This window comes from Leucopleurus acutus, assembly GCF_964270905.1.
Source record: "Leucopleurus acutus genome assembly, chromosome: 20".
NCBI lineage: Eukaryota > Metazoa > Chordata > Mammalia > Artiodactyla > Delphinidae > Leucopleurus > Leucopleurus acutus.
Genome location: NC_139162.1, coordinates 46,390,632 through 46,415,389, shown reverse-complemented (window position 1 = coordinate 46,415,389; position 24,758 = coordinate 46,390,632). Strand labels below are relative to the sequence as shown.

At 52.7% G+C, this 24,758-nt stretch overlaps 1 protein-coding gene across 1 annotated transcript in view; it reads right to left on the bottom strand.

Annotated features, from left to right (window-relative positions):
• Positions 1-20,177, bottom strand: part of PAK4 (p21 (RAC1) activated kinase 4) — a 45,993-nt gene extending 25,816 nt beyond the window's left edge. Inside the window, exon 1 of the mRNA XM_082862000.1 lies at positions 20,065-20,177. The gene's annotated coding sequence lies outside the window, so the exon portion shown is untranslated. The remainder of the gene's footprint in view (positions 1-20,064) is intronic.
• Positions 20,178-24,758: the final 4,581 nt, after the last annotated feature.

The following is a 24,758-nucleotide window of genomic DNA, read 5'->3' as shown; positions in this document are numbered from 1 at the left end:
TATGGCTGGATAATATTCCCTTGTGTGTATGCACCAAATTTTGTTTATTCATTCATCTGTTGATAGACACTTGGATCGTTTCCACTTTTGAGGTATTGTTAATAATGCATCTATGAACATTAAAGTATACAAATGTCTGTTCAAGTCTCTGCTTTCAATTCTTTTGGATGTGCACCTAGCAGTCGAATTGCTGGGTCATATGGTAGCTCTATATTTAACCTTTTGAGAAACCACCAAACTGTTTCCCACAGCAGCCGCACCATTTTACATCCCCACCAGCAATCCATAAGGGCTCCAATTTCTCTGCATCCTCACCAATACATGTTATTTTCCTTTCTTCTTTTGATAATAGCCATCCTGGTAGGTGTGAAGTGGTATCTCACTGTGGTAACTTATTTTTGACAAAGAAGCATAAGCAATTCAACGGAGGAAAGACAGCATTTTCAACAAATGGTACAGGAACAATCAGACATCCCTATGCTAAAAAATGAACCTTCATCTAAACCTCACACTTGCACAAACCTTCATTCATAATGGATCACAGGCTTAAATATAAAATGTGAAACTATAAAACTTTTAGAAAACAAACAAATCGTCAGGATCTAGGGCTAAGCACAGAGTTCTGAGACTTGATACCAAAAGCATGACCCGTAAAAGGAAAAATTAATAAAGCAGACCTCCTCAAAATTAAAAACTTCTGCTCTGCAAAAGTCCACGTGAAGAGGCTAAAAAGCTACAGATTGGGAGAAAATATTTGCAAGCACATATCTGACAAGTGATTAATATCTAGAAGTGATAAAGAACTCTCAATACTCAACAGTAAAAAAACCCCCCAAACAATCCAATTAGAAAATGGGCAGGAGACATGAGACATTTCACCAAAGGGGATACACAGATGGCAGATAAGCTCATGAAAGGATGTTCAACATCATTAGCCATTAGAGAAATGCAAATGAAAGCCACAATGAGTTATCATTACATGCCTATTAGAACAGCCAAAATAAAAAATAGTGATGACACCAAATGCTGGTGAGGACACAGAAAAACTGATCGCTCATACACTGCTGGTGGGAATGCAGAATGGAACAGTCATTCTGGAAAACAGTCTGGCAGTTTCTTTAAACATGCATCTACCTTACTTTCCAGCAATTGCACTTATGGGTATCTGTCCCAGAAAACCGAAAATTTACATTCACACAAAAACCTGTATGAGACTGTTTATAGCAGCTTTATTTCTAATAGCCCCAAACTGGAAACAACCCAGATGCCCCTCAATGGGTGAATGGTTCAATAAACTATGGCACGTCCACTGCTGAGCAAGAAAAAGGAATGAACTATTGACACAGGCAACAACCTGGATGAATCTCCAGAGAACTATGCTGAGTGATAAAAAGCCAACACCAAAAGGGGACGTACAGTATGATCCCATTTACATAACGCTGAGATGACAGAATAATAAAAATGGCAAACAGATAGATGAGAGGTTGCCAGGAGTTAGGGACAGGCCAGGGAGGGGATGTGGCTATAAAAAGGCATCAGGGGGGATCCTTGTGATGGAATGTTCTATATCTTGACTGTATCTGTGTCAATATCCTGGTTGTGGTCTTGTACTAACCATAATTTTGCAAGATGTTATTATTGGGGGAACTGGGTAAAGGGTACAGGGGCTCTCTCTGTGTTATTTCTTACACGTCCAAGTTAATCTACAATGATCTCACAATAAAAAGCTTAATTAAAAATATTAATAATTTAAAAAATATATTAATAATTTACTGAAAATGCCAGACCCTTTCCCACCTTAGAAGATGCTATTCATTCTCCTTGGAATGCACAGCTTTCCACACACTAACTCCTACTCCTTTTACAGCCCTCAGCGTAGATGTCTCCTCCTCCAGGAAGCCTTCCCTGATTTCCTAGGATGGAGCCAGGGCTTGCTTCAAGTTCTCGGGGGGGGCCTCCTCCACCAAAGCCATGACCCTCGGGCCTGTGCTTTCCTCAGGGTCACTCTGGGCTGTCACTGCTTAGTGCTGTGTCTGTCTCCCATCACTGGACATGAGGGCAGGGCCTCGGGCAGACAGGTCACCATCCTGTCCCAGGCATCAGCCAGCACAGGGCTGGACTCAGAGGAGGCACACAGTGAAAGAGTGAGGGACAATAATGACAATAATACTCTCAGCTAACACTTGTTAAGAGGTTTCTATGTGCTAGCTCTCTTTTGAGTGCTTTACATGGATAAAATAACCTTTATAACAATCTCATTTTACAAATGGGGAAATTGAGGCCGAGGGGGGCTGGAGGGGAGCCACAAGCCCAAGGTCACCCAGCTAGTAGGTGGCGGAGCTGGGTAGCAAACCCAGGCCTCCAGATCCAGAGCCTTTGATAGTCATCTCCACCCCACAGGGCTTCTCCATGAAAGGCTGGATGAGACTGGCTAACAGGGGAAGCAGAGGGGCAGAGGAGGCAGGGGAAGAGAAGAGACCCTCCCTGCACCCAGCCCCCAATCCATTCCCATGTGTGTGGGGGGGTCTCACCCTTCTCCAGGGAAGGCCCCTCCGTGGAAGTGACAGATCTGGGATGGTACCAGAACCCCCTTCACACCTTACAAGTGTCAGGGAAGGCCCCTTACAGGTCATGGGCCTACAGCTGAATCTCAATTGTCAACCTGGGAAGCTGGCAGTGCCCTCTCCGGACAGGGACTACCCACCTTCATTTGAGGCAGAGGTGTCACACCCGGCTGGAGCAGGGGGTGGCAAGCCGAGAGGAGCCCCAGAGCGCCCTCCTGCGGCTCCACCGGGGCAGGGATGCTTTCCTCTGGCTATGGGGAGAGGCTTCCATCTGACCCATGCTGGGGAGCATGCGACTTCACTTAGCCACCCTATTGAGAGCAAGCTGCAGCTGAGTGCTGGCGGTCTGGAGCCATTTACATACAGTGTTAAAACCTGCAGAACGATATGGGATACTATTTATGGAAGCAACAAGGAAGCACAGTGAGTACCTGCGGGAGGGGACCCAGGGGACTTTAACCACGGCAAGCGTTTTTTCTCTCTTATCTGAGCAACAGGCCCAAGGGAATCCATCAGGTGATTCTCTGATCTCTTGAGGGCAACTGTAATCTTTCATGATTCACAAACGAACAGGCAACAATTAAAAGGAAGAAAAGAGGGCTTCCCTGGTGGCGCCGTGGTTGAGAGTCCGCCTGCCGATGCAGGGGACGCGGGTTCGTGCCCCGGTCCGGGAAGATCCCACGTGCCGCGGAGCGGCTGGGCCCGTGAGCCATGGCCGCTGAGCCTGCGCGTCCGGAGCCTGTGCTCCACAACGGGAGAGGCCACAACAGTGAGAGGCCCGCGTACAGCAAAAAAAAAAAAAAAAAAAAAAAAGGAAGAAAAGAGGGCTGAATTTATTTGATAAACCTGGAAAGAGCACACGAAGGAGGGGGCTTCTAGGGTGCTGGCAACGCTTGTCTTCTTGATCTGGTGGTCGTTAGAAGGGCGTGTGCTTTATGATTATTCACTAGACTGAACAGGGAGGTCTCACGCAGTCTTCTGTACACGTGTCATATTTTACACTCTGGTGCAGGAAACACCAGGGGTAGCAATTCTGACAGCTGGAAGCTTCCTCCATACCTGCAGGTGTCCGCAGACAGTCTCTTTTGCTCTCTGTCCATCTCTCTCTCTCTCTCACACTCACACACTCCCAAGGCTGTAACTGCTGCCGCGATCAGAGCAGTAGCCCCCCTTGGCCCCTTGCAGCTCTTGGGCTGTTTCCTGCAAAGGAGACAAAGGCCTGGAAGCAGCCAGACTCAGCCTCAGCCCCAACACCCAGGTCTCTGCACATGCCCAGCACTCTGGTGTCCTGCGTGGATCACACTCCCTGTGGAGCCTTTCTGGCCACGGGGAAGTATCTATCCACGGCGTCCCTACCCTGGGGTGCCACAGCCGGTCACCCAGAGTGGAAGGAGTTAGTTAAGATTTGGTAGGGTCCCCATGGTGGGGACAGCCCTAGGTGGCTCACCTGTGCCCTGCGCTGGAGACAGAGGACACCAACGAGGCCAGCTACAGAGCCTTACGTGCGCGCACCACACTAGTGCAAGACAAGGCGGTGAGCAGGGTGCTGTGAATGCCTCCATGTTGCAGAGGAGGAAAGTGGGGCTCAGAGAGGGGAGGTGCTGGCCCAAGGTCACACAGCATGTATTAGAGCCAGGATTCCATGGCAGGTGTGACCCAGGCCAGAGTCCACTCACTTAACCACGTTCAGGCTCTTATTCGTCCCGTTCAAGGCTCTTATTCGGTCCGCACTCAACAATTCTTTATTATGCACTCAGTATGTGCCAGGCATTGTTTTAAGCACTGGGGATACAGCAGTGAGTAAGATAGTCCCTCCTTCCCAGAGATGACATCCTAGTGAGTGAGACGAAGTTAAGACAACACACAAGTAAACAAAAAAGTCCGTAACAAGTGGGAGAGGGGACAGTGGGGGGAGGGGTGTCTCTGAGGGGGCGGCATTTGGGCAAGAGCAGGGGAGTGAGGGAGCCACGTGTGGATCCAGGGAAGAGTTTTCAGGGTGGAAGGAACCACAACTGCAAAGGCCCGAGGACTGAAGCCTGCCTGGCACATTCCAGAATGCCGGAGGAGGCTGGCCAAGGGGGCTGGCGTGGCAGGAAGGGAGGAAGGGTGGAAGGGGAGAGTGGCCTGGCTGAGGTCAAAGAGAGTCTACACTAAATGCAGAAGAACAGCAGCTCCCGGCGCCCAGGCCTCTTGACCACAGCCCTCCAAGGGAGGTGTGGTCCCCCTACCAGCATCATGTTACGGAGGAGGAAGCCCGTGGGGGATGGGAAAGCTTCCCAGGGTGGCCCTGCTGGCCAAGCGCAGAACTGGGGCAGGAGTCCCTAAAGCTTAACCGCCAGGCCAGGCTGAAGGATGGGGGTGGGGCTGGGGGTCAGGGACGGCTCTCAGCTGGGCGCCTCTGGTCCCCAGCAAAGCAGGAGCCCAAAGCTGTGCACTTATGACAATAGTTCACTGGAAGCCAGGAACTCACACACAGCCCTTTGCTCCCAGGCCCCGGCCATTCTGCAAGTCAGGCCTTTGGCTTCCTCCCGCTCCACTCTGCTGTAGCTGGGTACCAGCCTTACTAGGAGTGACTTAAGAACTTTTTTTTCAATCCACTCACTTAAAAAAAAAACTTAATTAAATTTATTTTAAAATAGTCACTCAGACACAAATGTTGGCCTGATGGTCCCACAGAGCACCGCCTATGAAATAAGGGAACCTGAATCCAGTAGCGCCTCTAGGCCTAAGGCCCAATATACAGGAAGTACAGGGGACAGAGGAACATGTGAAATGACACCACAAAGATGCATCAGTGAGATCCAGAGTGTGGAAACTTCCAGAGGAGAGAGGACCAGGGTTTTTGACGACCCAATAAGCAAGCACAGGAAAGAGCCGCCAGGGGAAACCCTATGGACTACAGAAGCCTTCAGGGGCCTATCAACCGAACGCAAAGCAGACCCTGTCTGGATGCCAAGTCAAACAAACACATGAAAAAGGATGATAAGACAGCTGGGGAAATGTGAGGATATTAAGGAAGTACTGGTTCTTTTTCTCCTGTGACAATGGTATTGTGTGTGTGTGTATGTGTGTGCCTGTGTGTTTTAAGGATTCCTTATCTCTCATAGGCAAAAAAAATCTGAGATACTTATGGCTGAAGTCTATGATGTTTGAGAAGTGCTTCAAAAGAATCAGGGAGGTGGGGATGGGGCACAGATGAAAAAGCCTGGTGGTGACTGATAACCGCTGAAGCTGGGGACGGGGACGTGGGGAGGGCATCAGACCACTCTTCAGAGCATGTGTGGACACTTCCATTATACAAAGGTTTTAAATGTTTTGCAAAAGGAAATGTGACCTAGTCATAAAGGTGAAGAATTAAGGATCGCTCACCCCGTGAACCTTAATTACTAAATCCAAACACATATCCTGCCTCTAATAACTGTAACAGTAATCACAGCAACAGTAACCAGAATGACATAATGATGACAGCCCTGTGCTGAGTGTTACACACACGCTGACTCAATTCTCCCAGCTACCCTGGGAAGCAACAAGAATCCTTCTCCTCTGGCTCCAAATGGGAACCAGTGCAGAGATAGCCAGGGCTCAGGGCCTGGCCACAGGTCACAGAGGAAGCTCTGTTGGGGGTGGGTGAGGCTGGCGGGGGAGCTGCATGCCCAGCCCTTGCTGGGAAGGGGTCAGGGAGAGGAGGCCAGGGAGCCCTTGGTGAGTGGGGACACACAGGGGCACTGGACTCTTGGTCCCCCTTGTTCCCATCAAACAATAACGGCTCCTGCAATGCAATATTCACATATTAGCACAAACCTTTCCTGAAATTAAACCAGGAGCCACCCCACGGGAGCCTGAAATGGCAACCAGCAACAAACAGATGACAACACCAGATCTGGGGCCCACGGGACTTGTTAGGCTCCACCCCTCTGGATGGTCCTCCTTGCAAGGTTGCAGAGCCAGCCCTAGTACCCCCGGCCCCTGACCATCAGTGGGATGGGTGCCCTGCCTCCCACCCTCTCCCACGCCAGGTGCCAGGAGGAGCAAGGAGGCTGGAGTGTGTGTGGCAGGGGGAGCCTGTGGAAGGAGGGAAGCCCTCCTTCCTGTTCTTGTCCTGGGCCTGTAGAAACCATCTCCCCTCTGTGGCTTCAGCAGGATCCTGGCTCTAAACAGGGAAGCTAAGGAAGCCTCTTCAGGGGAGGAGGGAAGCAGAAATTGAGGGAAAGAGGGAGAGAGATAGGAGGCAGAGACACAGGTAGAGAAAGACAGGAGCGGGGCGGGGACAGAGAGATAGCTGCTCAGACAGAGGTCTGGAGGGCCCAGGGATGGGAAGACAGGACAGCAACAGAGGCTGCACCACCAGGCACGGACGCCTTCTTTGGGCCTCAGCTCCCTTGACAGTAACATGGGAATAATAATCATATCTTCCTACAGTGTGCTTATGGAGGTGACATGACTTAATCACGCCATGCCAGAAACCCAGGAAAGTGCCCAAACCCAGGAAATCGCAAAAGCTAATATATGTTTCCTATCATTCTGTAAGCCAGTGGCTCTCATCTCGGTTCAGAATTGCACTAGAGTCACCAAGGGAGCTTGAAAAAACCGCACAAAACCCAATGTTCAGGCCTCACAGCCAGAGATTCGGATTCAAATGGTCTGACCTTGGACCCCCGCATGGATGCCTGCACCAGGTAACCCTAATGTGTGGCCAGAGGTGAGCACGGGATTAGGGGTGGGGGGCCTGGACACACAGTCCCAGGCCTGCATCCTTGAGGGGTGGTGTAAAGTGAGACAGACTGATGGGGGTGTAGGCCTTAGGGGCTGAAAGGGAAAGGGCGGGGCAGGGTGAGTGCCCAGGAGGCCCCCCTCTCTGCCTGCCCACCCTCCCCCACCGTAGCCACCGGGAGTCTGGGGCCTGCTGAAGAATGCAAGGAATGAAGCCAGGCCTGGCACGGCCATCTCCAGGTCCCCGCCCCTTTCACAAACTCCCAAGAGCCCTTCCCTGGTCAGGTCACTGGCCAGATTGCCAACCACCGCCCCCGGGAAGGCCTCAGCAATCACTCAGTCCTCCGGGCCTGAAGCCCGCGCCCAGCCCTCTCCTCAGAGCGCCCATCCTGAACCCCTTCTCCTCTTGGGTCCTCCGCAACCCCAATGCTGGACCACAGGGCACAGCCCAGGGGTGAAGCGCTTATCAGTGGTGGAGGGAGTGACACTGACAGCCAGCCTGTGGCTGGCAGAGTTTATCACCTGCTCTGGAGGCAGGAGTGGCCTGAGAAGGCTTCCCAGAGGTGGTGACCTTTAGGCCAGGACCCAAAGAATAAATGAGGTGAGAGCACTAAAAAAAGGCCAGCGAGGCTGCAGTGCAGCTGGCAAGGAAGGGGGGCAGGGCCTTGCTGACCAGAGGCGGGACTAGGTCCCCCACCGCCCCAGCAGTGGGAACCATAGAAGGATTTTAAGCAGGGCAGGGACCCACTCTGACCTCACCGGCATCTGCTGCACTCCACCCCGTTCTCTCCCAGGGACGGAGAACCGCAGCTGGCCTCCTGGGGGTGCCGGGGTACCCCAGATCCTGCCATGGCTACGGGGTAAGGGCTGGACCCTGGCTCCTTCCCGCCACACTGTAAGGAGACCCCAGCACTGCTGCTTCCTGCATCCCTGAGCCTGTTTCCCGATAATTAAACTGTAAGCTGATTAGTCAAGGAAAACCTTTAATTAGCCCTTGAAATCATTCAGGAAAATTACAACCTCCTCTCTGGCACCCTGCCTGCCCTCTGCCAGGGCCCAGGGGCGGTGCCAGGGAGAAAGCAGGGAATGGGGGAGGTGGGCTCCTGCCTCTGCTGTGAGAGCCTCACCCAGCAAAGCCAAGCCCAGTGAACAAGGCGCCTCGTGGGAGAGGAGGCCACAGGCTCCCCCTGCCACAGCACAAAGCGCCTTGGAATAAATCCAGCAAGCGGCGGGCAAGGCCCAGGCTGGAGAAGTGCGATACTTTGCTGAAAGACATCAGAGAAGACATACGTAAATGGAGAGACAGACCACGTTCATGGACTGGGAGACTCCATGTCACGTCTGTGTGTGCGGCAAGATGCTTGTCTCATCTCTAAATGGAATCATGAAAAGTCAAATAGCCGAGACACTCGGGAAGAAGGACATGTGGAAGGGCTTGCTCTCCACACCAGCGAGACTTGCTATCAACTACAGAAATTAGGACAGTGGGGTACTGACACAGGAGTAGGCAAACCAAGCATAAGAAAGGAAGGAAGTACCCCGAAACAGGCCCACTTATACAGAGAGATAATTTATGACACAGGTGGCAGGGGAGAAACGCTGGTTTGTAATAAATGGCACACGGATGACTGAGGATCCAGATGGACAATGTGAAACTGGGTGCCTATCTCACACCACACATACACACTCCAATTCTAGCACAAAGGAAAACTAAACGTGAAAAGCAGAACTATAAAACTATAAAGGAAATGGGTGATAACTGACTGCATTAAAATTAAAGGCTTCTGTTCATCAAAAGACACAATAAAAAAAGTGAATGGACTTCCCTGGTGGTCCAGTGGTTAAGAATCTGCCTTCCAATGCAGGGGACGTGGGTTCGATCCCTGGTCAGGGAACTAAGATCCCACACACCGCAGGACAACTAAGCCACAACTACTGAGCCCGTGGCCTCAACTAGAGAGCCCATGCGCCACAACTAGAGAGAAGCCTGAGTGCTGCAATGAAGAGCCCGTGTGTTGCAAGTAAGATCTGATGCAGCCAGATGAATAAATAAATAAATATTTTTTTTTAAAAAAAGTGAAAAGACAGGCCATGGACTGAGAGAAGGCAGGAGTACCATCTAGGAAACACATGTTCTTGACCAGAATCTAGAATTTAACTCACAGAAATTCAAAATAAAAATGCAGACAGGGAATTCCCTGGCGGTCTAGTGGTTAAAAAAAAGTACAGACAGCCAGAGGAAAAAGAGGCAAGTGACCCAAATGGGCCATTCATAGGAGGGGCGCTCCAGATGTCTGAGGAGCACGTGAAAAGCTGCTCCAACACCCCGAGGAGATACCACCACATCAGGTTACTCACTACTGGTGCCACCCTCACCGCCCTCATCTCTGAAATGGGTTGAATCCTTCCAGGAAGGACTGAGTAGAAACAGCGTGGGAGTTGTGTGCGGGCACTGGGCCCGGCACGTGCAATCCCGAGATTAGTTCTCCCTGTTAATCAGCCTCAGGAATGAGGACACCCCAGGCCCAAGGTCTTTTCAGGCCTTCTCCTGCCTCTGACCTGGGAGGTCGGGGGTGTGGCTAGAAGGCTTAGAGTCCAAGAGACAGGCTCCATCTGGGTAGCAACTGGGTCTGTTTATCTACCGCAGTGTCCCCGGAGGCCACAAAGGGCCAGGCGCTCCAGAGTATTTGCTGGAAAAAAGGGTAATAAACCAATCACATTCACATTGCTAGCCAGGCACTAGGATAGTATGTTAGGAGCAGAACTTTACACAAGCCCCAGGACACGCAGAGGAACCTCAGTTCTAGAGGAAGAAGCTGAGACATGAAGAGGCCTGAGTGGCTGCCGAGACTCGAATCCAGAGCCATGGGAGAACGCCCGTCTTCCTTCAGCTCCTGGAAGACTCCTTGCGCTCTCCCACCTGGAACCTCTGCACAGGCAGCTCCCTCAGCCTCGACAGTCACCCTCCTCCTCCCTGAGTTCATCCTTCAAGCAGCAATTCCTCCTTAGGAAAGCCTGCCCTGTAATTCTCACGTTGGGGGCGGGGCGGGCGGGTGGGGGAAGGACACCCCCCCACATCATACACGCTGGCAATGACACTCTCCGCTTATTATGGCTTGTTCGTTCATTCGGCCCACCAGTGTTTACTGAGCGACTACTACAAGTCAAGCCCTGAGATACAACAAGGGACGCAAGAATCCCCCCCCACCTTGAAGCTAAGTCATTCGGGGCGGGGCCGAGAGGACACTAACCAACACGCCCACAGTCATAACTAAGGATCAGTAGTGAAGGTGAATGGACCAGGAGAACCAAGCAGGGGAAGGTGGGGAGAGAGAGTGACGGCACTACTGTAGACAGGAGTCAGGGAGATCTGCCTGGATGCAGGGATGCGAGGTGCTACAAACACAAGGGAGCAGCATGAACAGAGGGCCTGAGGCAGGACCAGCCTGGAATGTTCCAGGAATAGGGCAGCAGGAGAGGAGTGAAGGCGAGCAGGGAACCTGGTCCAGGATCTTGTGGGGCCTTGGAGGCGTTCCCAAAAGAGATGAAGCCACGGGAGGGTGCCCAGCAGGGCAGGGAACCCCTGGCTGGGCACGGGGACAAACTGTGGGGGCAGCGGGGTAGTGAGGAGGCGGCCACATGGCCCAGGCAGGAGTGGAGGGCAGCTGGAACCAGGTGGAGACAACAAGGAGTGGGAGGCGCTGGGGTCTAATCTGAGGCAGAACAGCCGGCTTTTTTTTTTTTTTTTTTTTTTTCCTCCAGTACGCGGGCCTCTCACTGCTGTGGCCTCTCCTGTTGCGGAGCACAGGTTCCGGACGCGCAGGCTCAGCGGCCATGGCTCACGGGGCCAGCCGCTCCGCGGCATGTGGGATCTTCCCGGACCGGGGCACAAACCCGTGTCCCCTGCATCAGCAGGCGGACTCTCAACCACTGCACCACCAGGGAAGCCCCAGCCGGCTTTCTTGACATCGTGGATGTGGAGGATGAGGACAAGAGGAGCCAGGATGACGCCAGATTCCCGGTCCCATGGAGAGGACAGATGGGGTGCCCGTGAACGAGGCAGGGTTGCTGGGAGGAGATGGGGCTTGGGAGTCTAGTCTATTTTACCTGTCTCCGCATCACTCTTTGGTCAAGGTCTGGGTCGCCTGCCAGACTGAGCCCAGCGAGGGAGCCTGCTGTGTTCACCTCCGGGTCCTGGCACCCGGGGCCCCAGCACAGGGCTTATCAAGGAGTAAGCATGGGACTCCCATAGGTGGGATGGGTAAGAGCTGGCATGGATAGGAGCCCGGGGAGGAGAAAAGGACAAGAGGACTCATCTCAGCAATAAGAAGCACACATGTTACTTCTGTAGGAGAAGAGAATATAAAGTGTTCCAAGGTCAGTTACAAAGTCTGAGAGACCCAGTGCAGGGAGGACGAGCAGCACTGCTGGGCGGGCGCACAGTTACGGCCACTCTGGACAGCTGCGTGGCGGGCTCTGCTAACGGGGTGAGACTCGACCCTCTGAGCTGAGCACCGCAGCCCAGACGTGATCCCTGGAGAAGTGCATGCACACAGGTCCCAGCAGATGTGTTCAAAGAGCACAGTCACCCCCGCGCAGCAGGGGCGGAGAAGTAAGTTATGATTAGCAGGCTGCCCAGCAACGAGGGCGAATGAACCACTCACACCCACAACCACATGGCTGTGCCTCACAGACCAAGGATGAGGGAGGGCAGACCCAGACGAGGATGTGCTGCAGGAGTCCCTTTATGTGAAGTCCCCAGGCAGGCGAGGTGGCAGGCTATAACTCAGGATGCACACCTAGTAAAACCTCTGGAAAAGCGGGGCCCTGGTGACCCCCAAGGTCAGGGAGGTGGCCTCTACTGGGGTTGTGGTCAAGAGGGCATGGGAGGCTCCTGGGGTGCTGTGTTCGCAGTCTTCGCCTAGGTGTGGTGAAAATGCTGCTCACCTTATCATTACCTGTTAAACTGACATGGGCACTGATGTACTTTTCTATAGGCATGTTACCCTTCACCACTGTGGAAGAGGTGGAATCATCAAGGTACATAAATACACAAATAATCTGGGGCCAGATTTGGAGGAAGGGAGCTGGGGAAGTGGCTGCAGGCAGCAGAGGAGGGGTCCCTAGGGAGAAAGAAAGTGAGAGAAAGAGAGCTGTGCCTGCGCACAGGACTTGGGGGGTTGTCCTCACCTGGGGGACAGTAGGAGCCCAGCCCCCCCGCAATGCCCTACTTCCTCCCCATTCCCAGCACTCGCGTGGAGGGCTGGCAGGAGGGGCGGGGGAGGGGGAGGAGGCCCAGGCGGCTTCCCCATGTGTGGGAGTGGTTGAAAGCCGCCAGGGGAAGCAAGCCCGAAACTGCCACACAATGCCGCTTTATCAGAGTTTCCAGGGCCGGGCTGGGGCGCTGGGGTGGGAGCAGAGGGCCCAGGAGGGAGGCTCTCTATGTGGGGCCCCTGCCCGGCGTCCCCACCTGCCAAGGTGTGCCCTCCAGAGCTCCCCTGCAGCCGGCTGGGAAGGGAGGAGTCTTCTAATCCCTCCGCTCGGTTAGCGGGTGGCAGGGGGAGCCCGGGGCCAAACCCCAGCCCTGCTGGCTCTGACACCAGGCTGGTCTCCCAGGTTCTCCATTTCCTCCCCTTAAAAGTGGGATAATAAGAACATCTACATCTAGGACTTCGCTGGTGGTCCAGTGGGTAAGACTCTGGGCTTCTACTGCAGGGGGCCCGGGAACTAAGATCCCACATGACGCTAACAAAAAACAACCACCACCAAAAAAACAAGAACGTCTACATCTTGGGGTTGCTAGGAGGATGTGACAAGTTCGTTCACTCAAAGCACACAAAACAGTGCCTGCTAATACTAATAATATAGAGTAATACTGTGAGTACTAATACTGGCAGCTATCCGTCTTTGAACACTTACTATGCATTCTGTCTGATGAGTATGCATTTATATCCTCAAAACAACCCTGTAAAGGAGGTATCATTATCACCCCCATTTTATAGATGAGGACGCAGAGGCACAGAGGGGTGAACTGACTTGTCCGGGATCACACAGCTAAGAGTGGCAAAGTTGGCTCCAGAGTCTATGCCCTCAATCTCCACTGCATCCGACAGGTTAAGAGCTCCAGGCTGGAGCGAGGCAGGCCTGGATTTGAGTCCCAAACCTGCCACTCACTCACTGTGGGGTTTCCAGCCTATGCCTCAGTTTCCTCTTTTTAGGGAAAGCAAAAATATCACAAATAGACAGGAAAGGAAGTCCAGAGGGCTTTCAACAAACACAAAGATGCTCCCTTTTACTCATATTAAAATCAGGGGACTTCCCTGGTGGTCCAGTGATTAAGACTCTGTGCTTCCCCGGCAGGGGGCATGGTCGGGGAACTGAGATCCCACATGGTACGGCCAAAATTAAAATAAAATAAATAACAAGAATAATTTTTAAAAATCAGAACCACAATAAGGACCACTTACTGTAGCACCTGCCTGACTGGCAGAGGTCAAAGTATCAGATAACACCCATCCACACGGCGAGAACGTGAGGAGACCACGGCGCCACCGGACACTGGGAGTGGGGTGCAAACAGGAGCACGCTCTCAGGCAGACTGGGACACTGCCAGCAGAGCTCCCGGGGCACGCACCTCAGACCCCCGAGCACCTCCAGAGGTGTGCCCACAGCTCACACGCGTGTGGGGGGACACCATGCCATGGAACCTCACACAGCCACAGAAAGCACGAGGAAGCCCTCTACATCCTGACACAGAACTTAAGAGTGAAAAATGCAAGGGGCAGGACAGAATACAAACATGGGAAGTCGGCTCCACGTGAGCAAAAACAAAAGCGGGGGAGAACACGTGCAGGAACAAACACCCAAGCAAGAAAAGAAACCAGGAACAATGCTGTCTCTGGGAAGGGGCCCGAAGACAGAGAAGGGGTGGGAAAGAGACCTTATCGCTGTATATACCCTTCTGCGCTGTGCGTGGTTTCTCAACTGCAAATAGGCAATACATGCAGACAGGGCAAAAATGGGCCTCTTAAAATTAAAATGCAGGAAAAGAGAAATGAGGTTAATAACACCTCCTCCTCAGGGCTCCGGGCCGCGCCACGGCGGGATGCTCAAAAAGCATACATCTGGCGCCTGGCACTCGGGGACCTGGCAGCTAGCACGGTGTCACGAGGGGCTGGGAGCAGGCGAAGAGGAGGCTGCAGCCCAGAGGGGCACACGTACCATGAGCTTACTATGTACCAGGTAATGTGCCAAGCACTCGACAGCACGGTCTCCTCCAATCCCCCCGACAGCCCATTTAACAGGTGAGGAAGGTGAGGCCTGGGGGTGCTCTGGCTCTTCCAGTAGAGGGTCGGGCTGAGGGACGTGTGAGCGGAATGCGTGGCCCTGGCAGGGAAGGTGCCATTGGGCAGGACCAGAGGGCCCCGTGAGACGGGCTGCAGTGAGTGGTGGCTTCTGACACATCTGCTGTAGCTGGCTCCCCTGGGACCTGGGAAAGCTCCCCTTCTGACCCTCCCTGCCCACCTCCACCACCGTTCCTGTGGGCCAAGGCAGCTGGCAGACAATAAGCCCCAGCCCCGGATGGGTGGCTGGGCCGGGAAGGGTCCCATTTCCCTGGCTGTGACTTGGAAGGAGAGTGCTTCCTGCTGGCAGCATCTGTGGCCGCCCGGCTTGGGTGATGGGAGAAACAGCTGCTGGGGACACCCCGACCGGCGTCTGGCCAGGAAGTCTGGCTCACTGTGAGCCAGCAGGACAAGGAGGGGTGAGGCAGTAGACACGAAAGGGAAGGGGGCTGTGGGAGGTCGTGAGGGAAGTAGGGACCCAGCGCCCAGAAACCACCCAGGCTGAACAGGCCCCCGAAGAGTTTCTATCTAAACAGGAGCCTGGAAGAACAGGAAGTAGCCTTGTCTTACCAAGACCACTTCCAAAACACTGCAGGGCACTGGAGCCTGAAGGCCTGGAGTTCAAGTCCTGCCTCTGCCACGTGCCTGCTGTGTGACCCTAGGCAGGTCACGTATCTCTCTGGGTCTCAATTCTCTCATCTCTAAAAAGGAGTTGATACCAGTACCTACCTCATAGGTTGTTGTGAAGATCAAATGAGTCCATACGGCTAAAGGACTCACAATCTTGGCCAGCACACGGGACCCTCCAACACCACCACCCTCATGCTACCCACTCTCTTCTGCTTGGACTATCCCGGCAGCCTCCCCTCAGGTCTCCCGGCCCCCACCCTCCCTGATCTGTTCCCCACATGGCAGCCTGAGCAATCTTTATAAAAGGCAAAGCAGATGTTGCTTAAAGCCCTCCGATGACTCCCATTACACACAGAATGAAGTCCACACTCCTCACCCCAGCCTGTCCCCCCCTGCTGTATCTGCCACACCTCCCCACCTCCTTGACCTCACTGCCAGCTCTGCCACACTGGCTTCCTTGGTGGAAACTGAACATCCCAAGCTCCTCTGGACCTCAGGGCCTTTGCACTTTCCATACCAACTACCTGTTCTGTTCTTTCCAACTCTTCCCAGGCCTGGCTCCCTCTCATCAATCAGATGTCTCCTTCTCCAGAAAGCCCTGTGCTGGCTCCCCAGGCTGGGTCAGATGCCTCCTCCGGATTCCTACAGTCTCTGTGCGTCCCCCATCCCAGCCCTAACCATTCTGCTTGTGCGTCCCTATCCCAGCCCAACCACTGTGGGCTGTCACTGTCTGGGGACAGGTCTATCTCCTTCACTGTCCTGTAACCCATGAGGGCAGGGCTTGGACTGTGTTGGTCACCACTGGGACCAATGATCTGACACACACGAGTGTATCAAGGCTTTGCCCATCCCTTTCCGAGCTGCACCTCCTTCCTCTTTGCCTCCCTCCTGAGGAGGTTTAAGTCAGTACCGTTTCCCTTCCCAAATGTCAGCCCTGGGAGATGATCCCCAAGGAGAGTTGGGTCAAAGTTTCAGCCACTGTCCTGGATACCCTAGAGGGCGAAGGTCAAAGCCCAGCCTGCCTTCTCCTCTGGGTGTGAGGGCTCAGCAGGTGTCAGGCCCCAGCTAAGCCCGTCACATGAACCATCCCCCGGTTTCCAGCCTGGGGTGAGGAGGGCAGGCAGGTGGCATGAAACCTACCACCTCATGGCTGAGTAAATTGTTTCAGCAAGGGCCGCAGACTTGCCCGAAGCAGGACACGGAGGCAAGGGAACCCTCAAGCACTGCTGGGAAGCACATTGGTACAAATACTTAGGGAAGCAATTTGGAAGGTCCAGCATTTCCACTGTGAGACATATACCTAAGAGAGACTCTGGCCGTGGTACACAAGGAAACATGTCTAGAGTGTTCATTGCAGTGTTGTTTGTTACAGTCCCAGTGGGAACCACCTAAATGGCCACCGAAAGGTGAATGGGTAACTCCTGTCACTAATACAAAAAGAAACGCAGAAAGGGAAAACGAATGACCTGCTCTAGACCGACACACGTCCACATGGAGAAAAAGCCAAACTAACGCAGAGCAGAAGAAGCAGGCTGTTTACTGTGGTACGCTTTATATGATCTGTAAAACTGTAAAACACTGGGCAACCCTGGCTGGCCATCAGAACCACGTGCCGATGCTGGTCCCACGCCAGACCAAGGGACTCCAAGCCAGAATTTCTAGGGTGGGCCTGGGCAGCAGTATTTTTGAAAGCTCTCCAGGTGACTGCAGTATGTAGCCAGGGTTGAGAGCTACTACTCTATTGTTTGTTAATCCATCCGAGGGCAGGAACAGTAGGAAAACCTGCAGAGGAAGGCTGGACACCAAATCCAGCCCAGCGGCTACCACTGGGAGGGAGGACAGGCAGGGAGGGCGGGGCAGAGAAGAGGGGCCTTTAACTGTATCTACTGTGTGCTCTGTCCCAGGCTGGACACTGGAAGCGTGGGTGTTTTGCTACATTGAGAGCTCTACTTTTTTCCCTAGTCTAAAAATGTATCACAGGAACAAAACTGGCAAATAAGAAATCACTTGCTCAAGGTCCCATGGCTGGTAAGTGATGGGGCAGGAGCCCGAATGTCTAGTGCCAAAGCCCTGTAATTCCCCCATTATCTGTGCCAAGCCCTGAGATGCTGAGCAAGTTGCCGCCGTGAGGGCCCGAGGCTGGCTGGCCTCATAGGGCTGCCTGGCCCTGTACCCACCCAGTGACCCTGCCAGAGCCAGGTGGGGGAGGGGCAGCTCCCAGAGTAAGCCAGGAGGCAGGTGGAGAGAGGCCCAGCCACCACCTCTGAGGCCCTCCTCAGGCAGCGGTAGCAGCAGCGGCCTCAAGACCAGTGCTTACATAGCACCTACTGTGTGCTAGGCCTTGGGCCAAGCGCTTTATGCTCTGCATCCTCACAGCAGTTCTATGAAGTAGTCATTATCGTTATGCCCATTTTGCAGAGGAGGAAACTGAGGCCCAGAAAAGTTAAGCGACTTGCCCACGGTCACACAGCCTGTGAGTGATGAATGTGAGCCAGGCATCCTTGCACCAGCGTCCTTTCTCTGAACCACTCCCCAGTACTGCCTCAGAGCTCCACACACACAGGGCAGCTACTCATCTGCTCCTGCTCCACTGCCCACCCTCCTCCAAGGCCAGGAACCCTAGGGGTCTCACACAGGCTACATGCTGCCGACAAGCCCCCAACTCTGCATCCCTGACCTCCACTCACGCCTTTTCTTCTGCCTGGCGCACCCTTTCCCATTCCTCCTACTCATCCTTCAGAGATTACCCAGGGCACTTTCCAAGGGACAGAGTACCAGGCCCAGGGTCTGGGCACTCTCCTGGTCCTCTGACCATGTCCTTGCAGGCCACGTCACTGCTGGTAGAGATGTAGCCATGTATCACTGGCTAGGGGTCTGGTTCCAGTCCGCTCCCACCAAGGGACACTGAGGGCCCTCAGGGACCAGGGGCTCGTGTGTCTTGTCCGCTGCTGCAGACCCAGCACCCAGCACCCAGCACCACGCCCGACATTCAACCACCACCAACCCAGCACCCTCCATGGACCAGGCAGTGATTCAAGTGGGGATTCAGGGAAAGAACAACATGGAGAAATTCCTGCCCGTGAGGGGCCCACATTCTAGTGGGAGGCAGACAAGAAACTGCGTGTTGATAAATAAGTTAAAGACCGAGTGAAGGGCTGGGAGAGAACAATAGTGAGATAAAGAGTGTGTGTGGAGGGCGGTTGGGAGTTCCCTGGTGGCCTAGTGGTTAGGATTCAGTGCTTTCACTGCAGAGGTCTGGGTTCGATCCCTGGTCCGGGAACCATCCCACATGCCACACAGCACGGCCAAAATACCACAAAACAGTGCCTGGGGGCAGGGTGGTCCTGGTCAGGCTGTGAGTGAGTGGCTCGTGAGTGAGAGGGTGCAAAGTGGGGAAGGGATTCCAAGCAGAGGGAACACGAAGGTCAAAGACCTGGAGGCAGGCATAAGCCTACAGAGTTGAAGAACAGCAAACAGGCCAGTGTGGTTGGACCTCGGGGAGGGACGCGAGAGAGCAGGAGGAAAAGAGGTGGCAGTGACTGAAGATCGTGAGGAGAGGTTGGGGTTTTAAGGACAGAGAACACCCAACTTTGTACAGGGTACCACCCAACAACACCCTCCCCAGACAGGAGCCTGCCAGACTCACTTGGACTACGGGCCACCCACAAACACCCCATCCCATCGGCCCAGGGGACCCTCTCCTCCCAGATCACACCCTTCCACGGAGGCCAAACAGACAATCTGTTCCTGCCCAGGGAGCGGCCCGGCCTTGCCCAGCCCCCTGCTTCCACGAACAGACCTCTGGCAATCTACAGTGTGGCGACCAGGGGCAGGAGCTCTGGAATCATTCAGATCCAGCCTGGAATCTGCCTCCATCACTTAGCAGAAGCTCTTTGAGCCTCACTTTTTGCGGCTGTAAAGTGGGTGTATCTAGATTGTAGTACAATAAGACCAGGCGCTGAGCACAGTGTCAGCCCTCATTAAGTATTAACCAACATTATGAGTATTTGAGAGGCAGCAGAGCATAGAACTCTGGGCCCAAAACTCCAGAGTTCCAATCTCAGCTGCAAAACGTACTCATGAGGTGGCCCTGGGCAAATCACTTGGCCTCTTAATAATGGCACCAAGCCCATAAGGTTGTGGCCAGGATTAAATACGTGTAAAGAGTTTAGAACAGGGTCTGACACATAGTGCTTTGTGAGTGCTTGGAATTCTTTTCATTATCTGCGGGAGGGGGGCTTCCTTCTCCCCCACCAGAAAGCACCTTTGATTTCTTTCTTGAATGTCCTACCCCTCCTCTCCAGCAATATGTCCCACTTGGGTTTTAACTTTCGACCCTTGGGAACATCATCTGTCGGGCCATCAGATTCTGATTTTTGCTCGCTTTGGTCACGCCCCACCTTTGATCTCATAAAGATGCCCCCCAACCTAAGTCTCCTACATTTGCTCCACTGGCTGCTGCCTTAACTCCAACCGCCGCCCCCACGGTTGTGACCTCTGACCCTCGTAGGCACATCCTCCCATCAAATTATTAATTTGACCCCCCTTTTTTGACATTCACCCCGTGCCCCTCCAACGAACTCCCACTTCAAATTTCGAATTTTGCGCCCCCCTTCGCCACGCCCCCTTCGTTAGTTTGACCTCTGACCTCCTATACACCTCCCTCCCTCCCGCTCAGCGTAGACCCACGACCCCCCCGGACGCGACCCTTCCCTCCACAAGTGAACTTTGACCCCAGCGGCCCCGCCCCCTACTCGCCTAAACGCTCTACAACCGCCCGGCGCACCCCAATCCCGTGGCCAGACCACTTATCCTACCGGCTCGGCACCGCAGTCGCTCGCGGCCTAGCTGCTCGGCCCGGAAATCGGCTCCCTCACGCCGCCCTCAGCTCTCTTGCGCCGCCGCCACCACGGCCACTGCCGCCGCCATGTTGAATCCCCAACGAACATCCGGGGCTTTCCCCCCTCGCCGTCCACCAGTCCCCATAGCAACGGGGCTGACTGGGCCGGGGGCAGGGCCCGCTCAGGGGCGGAGCTGGGCTCCGGGCAGCGCCGCTCCAGCCTCTGATTGGTGCTGATAGTCCAATCGGAGACCTTCGGGCGGAAAATGCCAAGCAGGGATTGGAAAATTTGGAAAGGGTGCGGAGAGGCTGGCTTCCAGCCCACTTGCATTCTTAAAGGGGAAAATGGCTATCCTCTGGTAACAGAACTTCCCACCTTCCCTCAAAAGGAGTTAGCGGGTGGAAGGCCGTAATGGTAATAATGGCCAGAAACAGTTCGTAAGCATTTACTATGTGTCAGACACCCCGCCAAGTGAAATTTCTCGCTGAATACTCACAACAGCCGTATTGTATGTTAATACCCATTTTACAGATAAAACTGAGGTTTAGAGGGGCGAACGAGCTGGTTCGGGATCACAGGAAGTAAATAGTGAGTTTTGGACGACGTCTGTCAGTCTGTCTGAGTCCGGGAACTTGGCCCGGAATCAAGGCACAGTTTGATTTAATCTTTTTACAAGGTTTTTTTGTGTGTTTTTGTTTTGTTGTTTATAGTATTTATTTGTAAAAAATTTTTTTGAAAAAAAGACCCCGTAATCTAAACTCGGACATCTTTTTCTGTGATTGCACTCATTGAGCTCCAGCCAGTTTGCTCTTCCAAAAAAAAAAATCAGGTGCTCTCCCACTTCAAGGTCATTGCATTGCCTTTTCCTTCTGTCTGGAATAGACTCTTCCCCCAGGTATCATCATTGCTACCTCCCTTCTGTCCTTCAGGGTTTTACTCAAATGTCATCTTATCAGTGGGACTGTTCCTGCTCACGCTGACTAATGCAGCAAACATCCCTCTCACATGCTACTAAACCCCTTACCTTGTCTGCTTTTTCTTATTTTCTGTTGCTCAAATCATCTTCTAACATACTAGATGATTAGATAATCATAGTTACTGTTTTTGGCTCTCTCCGCTGCTGTCCTGTCAGCACCATGAGAGCACTGATTTTTGTCTGTTTTGTTCACTATACTTGCCCATTTGTTGAATAAACATTTGTTGAATGGATGGTTGGATGAGTTGTAAATCCACCTCTGCAGAGGTACTTTTAAATATTTAGTGCGTCTCCCTTGCCCCAGCACAGTGTCTAGCACATAGTAGGCATTTAATTAATATCTGCAAAAGCAATGAATGAGTGATTGCATAATGTCTTTTTTCTGTGCATTTACCTACCTTTTATTTATTTTTAAAATAAATTTATTTTATTTATTTTTAATTTTGGCTGTGTTGTGTCTTCATTGCTGCACTCAGGCTTTCTCTAGTTGCGGCGAGCAGGGGCTACTCTTCGTTGCGGTGCGCGGGCTTCTCATTGCCGTGGCTTCTGTTGTTGCAGAGCACGGACTCTAGGCGAGTGGGCTTCAGTAGTTGTGGCTTGCAGGCTCTAGAGCACAGGCTCAGCAGTTGTGGCGCCTGGGCCTAGCTGCTCCGCGGCATGTGGTATCTTCCTGGGCCAGTGCTCGAACCTGTGTCCCCTGCATTGGCAGGTGGATTCTTAAGCACTGCGCCACCAGGGAAGCCCCCTACCTACCTTTTAAAACAGAATTGGAAACACATTTATAAAGAATTTTGTATCTTTTTAAAACAAGAGTATAAATATCACCAGTAACTTTCCAGGTCATTAAATATTCTTCAAGAACATTTGTTTTAATGGCTGCATAAGATGCCATTCTATCAATGAATGCTAATTTGTCTGAACCACTCTTTCTTGTTGAACATCTAAACTGTGATAAATATTTTGCTCTTATAAATAATTTATCCCACCCCCAAAATCCAAGCAGTTAAATATTTGTGCACATCTTTAATTATTTCCTTTGAAAAGATTACCACAGATGGAACTGCTGGGTCAAAGGAAACGTACATCTTTAAGATTTAATAATAGTAACAGTTCCCATGCTTCAAACATTTCTGTGCACTATACATGGTGCTAAGTTGCATAATTTAATCAGCAGGGGCTGTGATTATCCCTGCTTCACAGAGGAGGAAACTGAGGCTTAGAGAAGTAACTTCATTTGCTCGAAACCCCACACTGGGCTCATCCCTAGCTTTGATGCCCAAGCAAGGCTCTCGCTAACTTCCCTCTGCTGCCTCCCCACGGCCTGGAACACACATTGCCAAGTTGTGCTGCAGGGATCCAATTCACACACCCGCCAGTGTTCGGAGAGAATATGCCCTTTAAACTACCCTTGCCAGCATTAAACATTCTTGTTCTTGTGCTCTTTTGAAGTCTTTCTGCCTTACTGAGTCTCCGTTTTTTAAAAAAAAAACAAGTCTTGGGACTTCCCTGGTGGTCCAGAGGTTAGGACTCTGCCCTTCCACTTCAGGGGACACAGGTTCAATCCCTGGTCCCTGGGCGGGGAACTAAGACTCTGCAACCCCACCTCCCCCCCCCCCAAAAAAAAAACAAGCAAGTCTAGTAGCTGAGACGATGGCACTTTATCCAAGTCCCAGTGATGGGAGGATGGCCGGGTACAGCCTCTGTCTCTCTCTTTTTAATTTTATATTGGACTATAGTTGATTTACAGTGTTGTGTTAGTTTCAGGTGTACAGCAAAGCGATTCACTTACACATATACATATATCTAGTCTTTGCCTCTTTAATACCCTGCACACAGTGCAGGGCATCAGGCTCTAGAACCCATGTTTGGGGAAGCCCTCCTGTCACTTAGTTGGGGATCTCAGTCAGAGATCAGAGCCCTGGAACAAGCCCAGTGGTAGATCTGCTCCAAGGGTTTCCTCAGGATGGGCAATCAGGCCCTTCTACTTCAGGGCCCTGGGAGAGGAAATCAGGCCCAAAGAGCCTCCTATAGCAGGCTTCCTGGAGGGGTTGGTGAGGAGGTGACCCCCAATAGATGGAAAAGGTGAGGAGAGTGAGGACGATTTGGCCTCATAAAAATGATAAATTTCGGGCTTCCCTGGTGGCGCAGTGGTTGGGAGTCCGCATGCCAACGCAGGGGACACGGGTTCGAGCCCTGGTCCGGGGAGCAGCTAAGCCTGTGTGCCACAACTGCTGAGCCTGCGCTCCAGAGCCCATGAGCCACAACTCCTAAAGCCCGGGCGCCTAGAGCCTGTGCTCTGCAACAAGAAAAGCCATTGCAGCGCGAAGCCCGCGCAACGCAACGAAGAGGAGCCCCTGCTCGCCGCAACTAGAGAAAAGCCCGCGCGCAGCAACGAAGACCCAACACAGCCAAAAATAAATAAATAAAATAAATAAATTTTTAAAAAAATGATAAATTTCAATACATCATGGAAAAAGATCAGTGGCAATATATAGATGGCAAGCAAAGCTTCCTGTCCTTTATATGTAAAGAGCATTCACAAATTTGTGGTCCAGTGGTTAAGACTCCAAACTCCCAATGCAGGGGGCCCAGGTTCAATCCCTGGTCAGGGAACTAGATCCCACATGCCGCAGATAAGCGTTCACATGCCACAACTAAGGAGCCAGTGAACTGCAACTAAGGAGCTCTCGAGCCACAACTAAGGAGCCCATGTGCCACAACTAAGAAGCTGGTGAGCCACAACTAAGGAAACTGCCTGCTGCAACTAAGGAACCCAACTGCCGCAACTAAGACCTGGCACAACCAAGTTAATTAAAAAGAAAAAAGAAAGAAAGAAACTGCAAGGAGCCTTAGGCCTAGTGGAGCCTGGGGGGGAATAAGATGTGAGGAGGTTGAAACTGCATGGCGCAATGGAGGAATACATGTGCCATCAGCCAGAGCTAGGGGCTCACAGGCTTCTCTCAGGGGAGCCCTCAGCCCTGGGGCCAGAGCCCAGCCTTTGCCTAGGACTTCTGGAGTCAGATCCTGTCCATCCCCAGCTCAGAGCCCTCCCCTGGTTCCATGTCACTCAGGATAAAGGACAGAGTCCTCCCTGTGACCCACAAGGCCCCACGCGATCTGCCCCAGTCACCTCCCTGCCCTCATCCCCACTCTGCCTCTCACTCCCTCTGCCCTCTGACAGGATGGGCGTGCTTCTGTCTCAGGGCCTGTGCATTAGCTGTTCCTCTGCCTGAACAGCTCTCCTCACATGGCTCCCCCTTCAGATTCCTTCAGATCTAAACATCACCCTCTCAGTGAGGTCTCTCTGACCACCCTCGTGAAAACTGCCACTGCCCCCCACTACTCTCTATCCCCCTTCCTGCTTTTTCTGTGCAGTTATCACTATTTACCATTATATGTTTTACTTATTTATTGTGTTTGCTGTCCGACACCCTGGATAGAATGTCGGCTCCATGAGGGCAGACATCTCTGTGTTGTTCACAGCACAGAGAACAGGTCCTGGCACATGACAGGTGCTCAATAAATACCGATTGAATACAGGAAAGGAAGAAGGGAAACAGGGGGAGGGGGAAAAATTTAAAAAGGGAGGAAAATGGCAGCTCCGTGAGCTCCTAAGCTTGTCAGCTGCCCCAGTTGGAAGTTAGGAGTGTTAACACTTCCCGCCTTCCAGGATAAGTCAGTGCCAGGCTGGGAA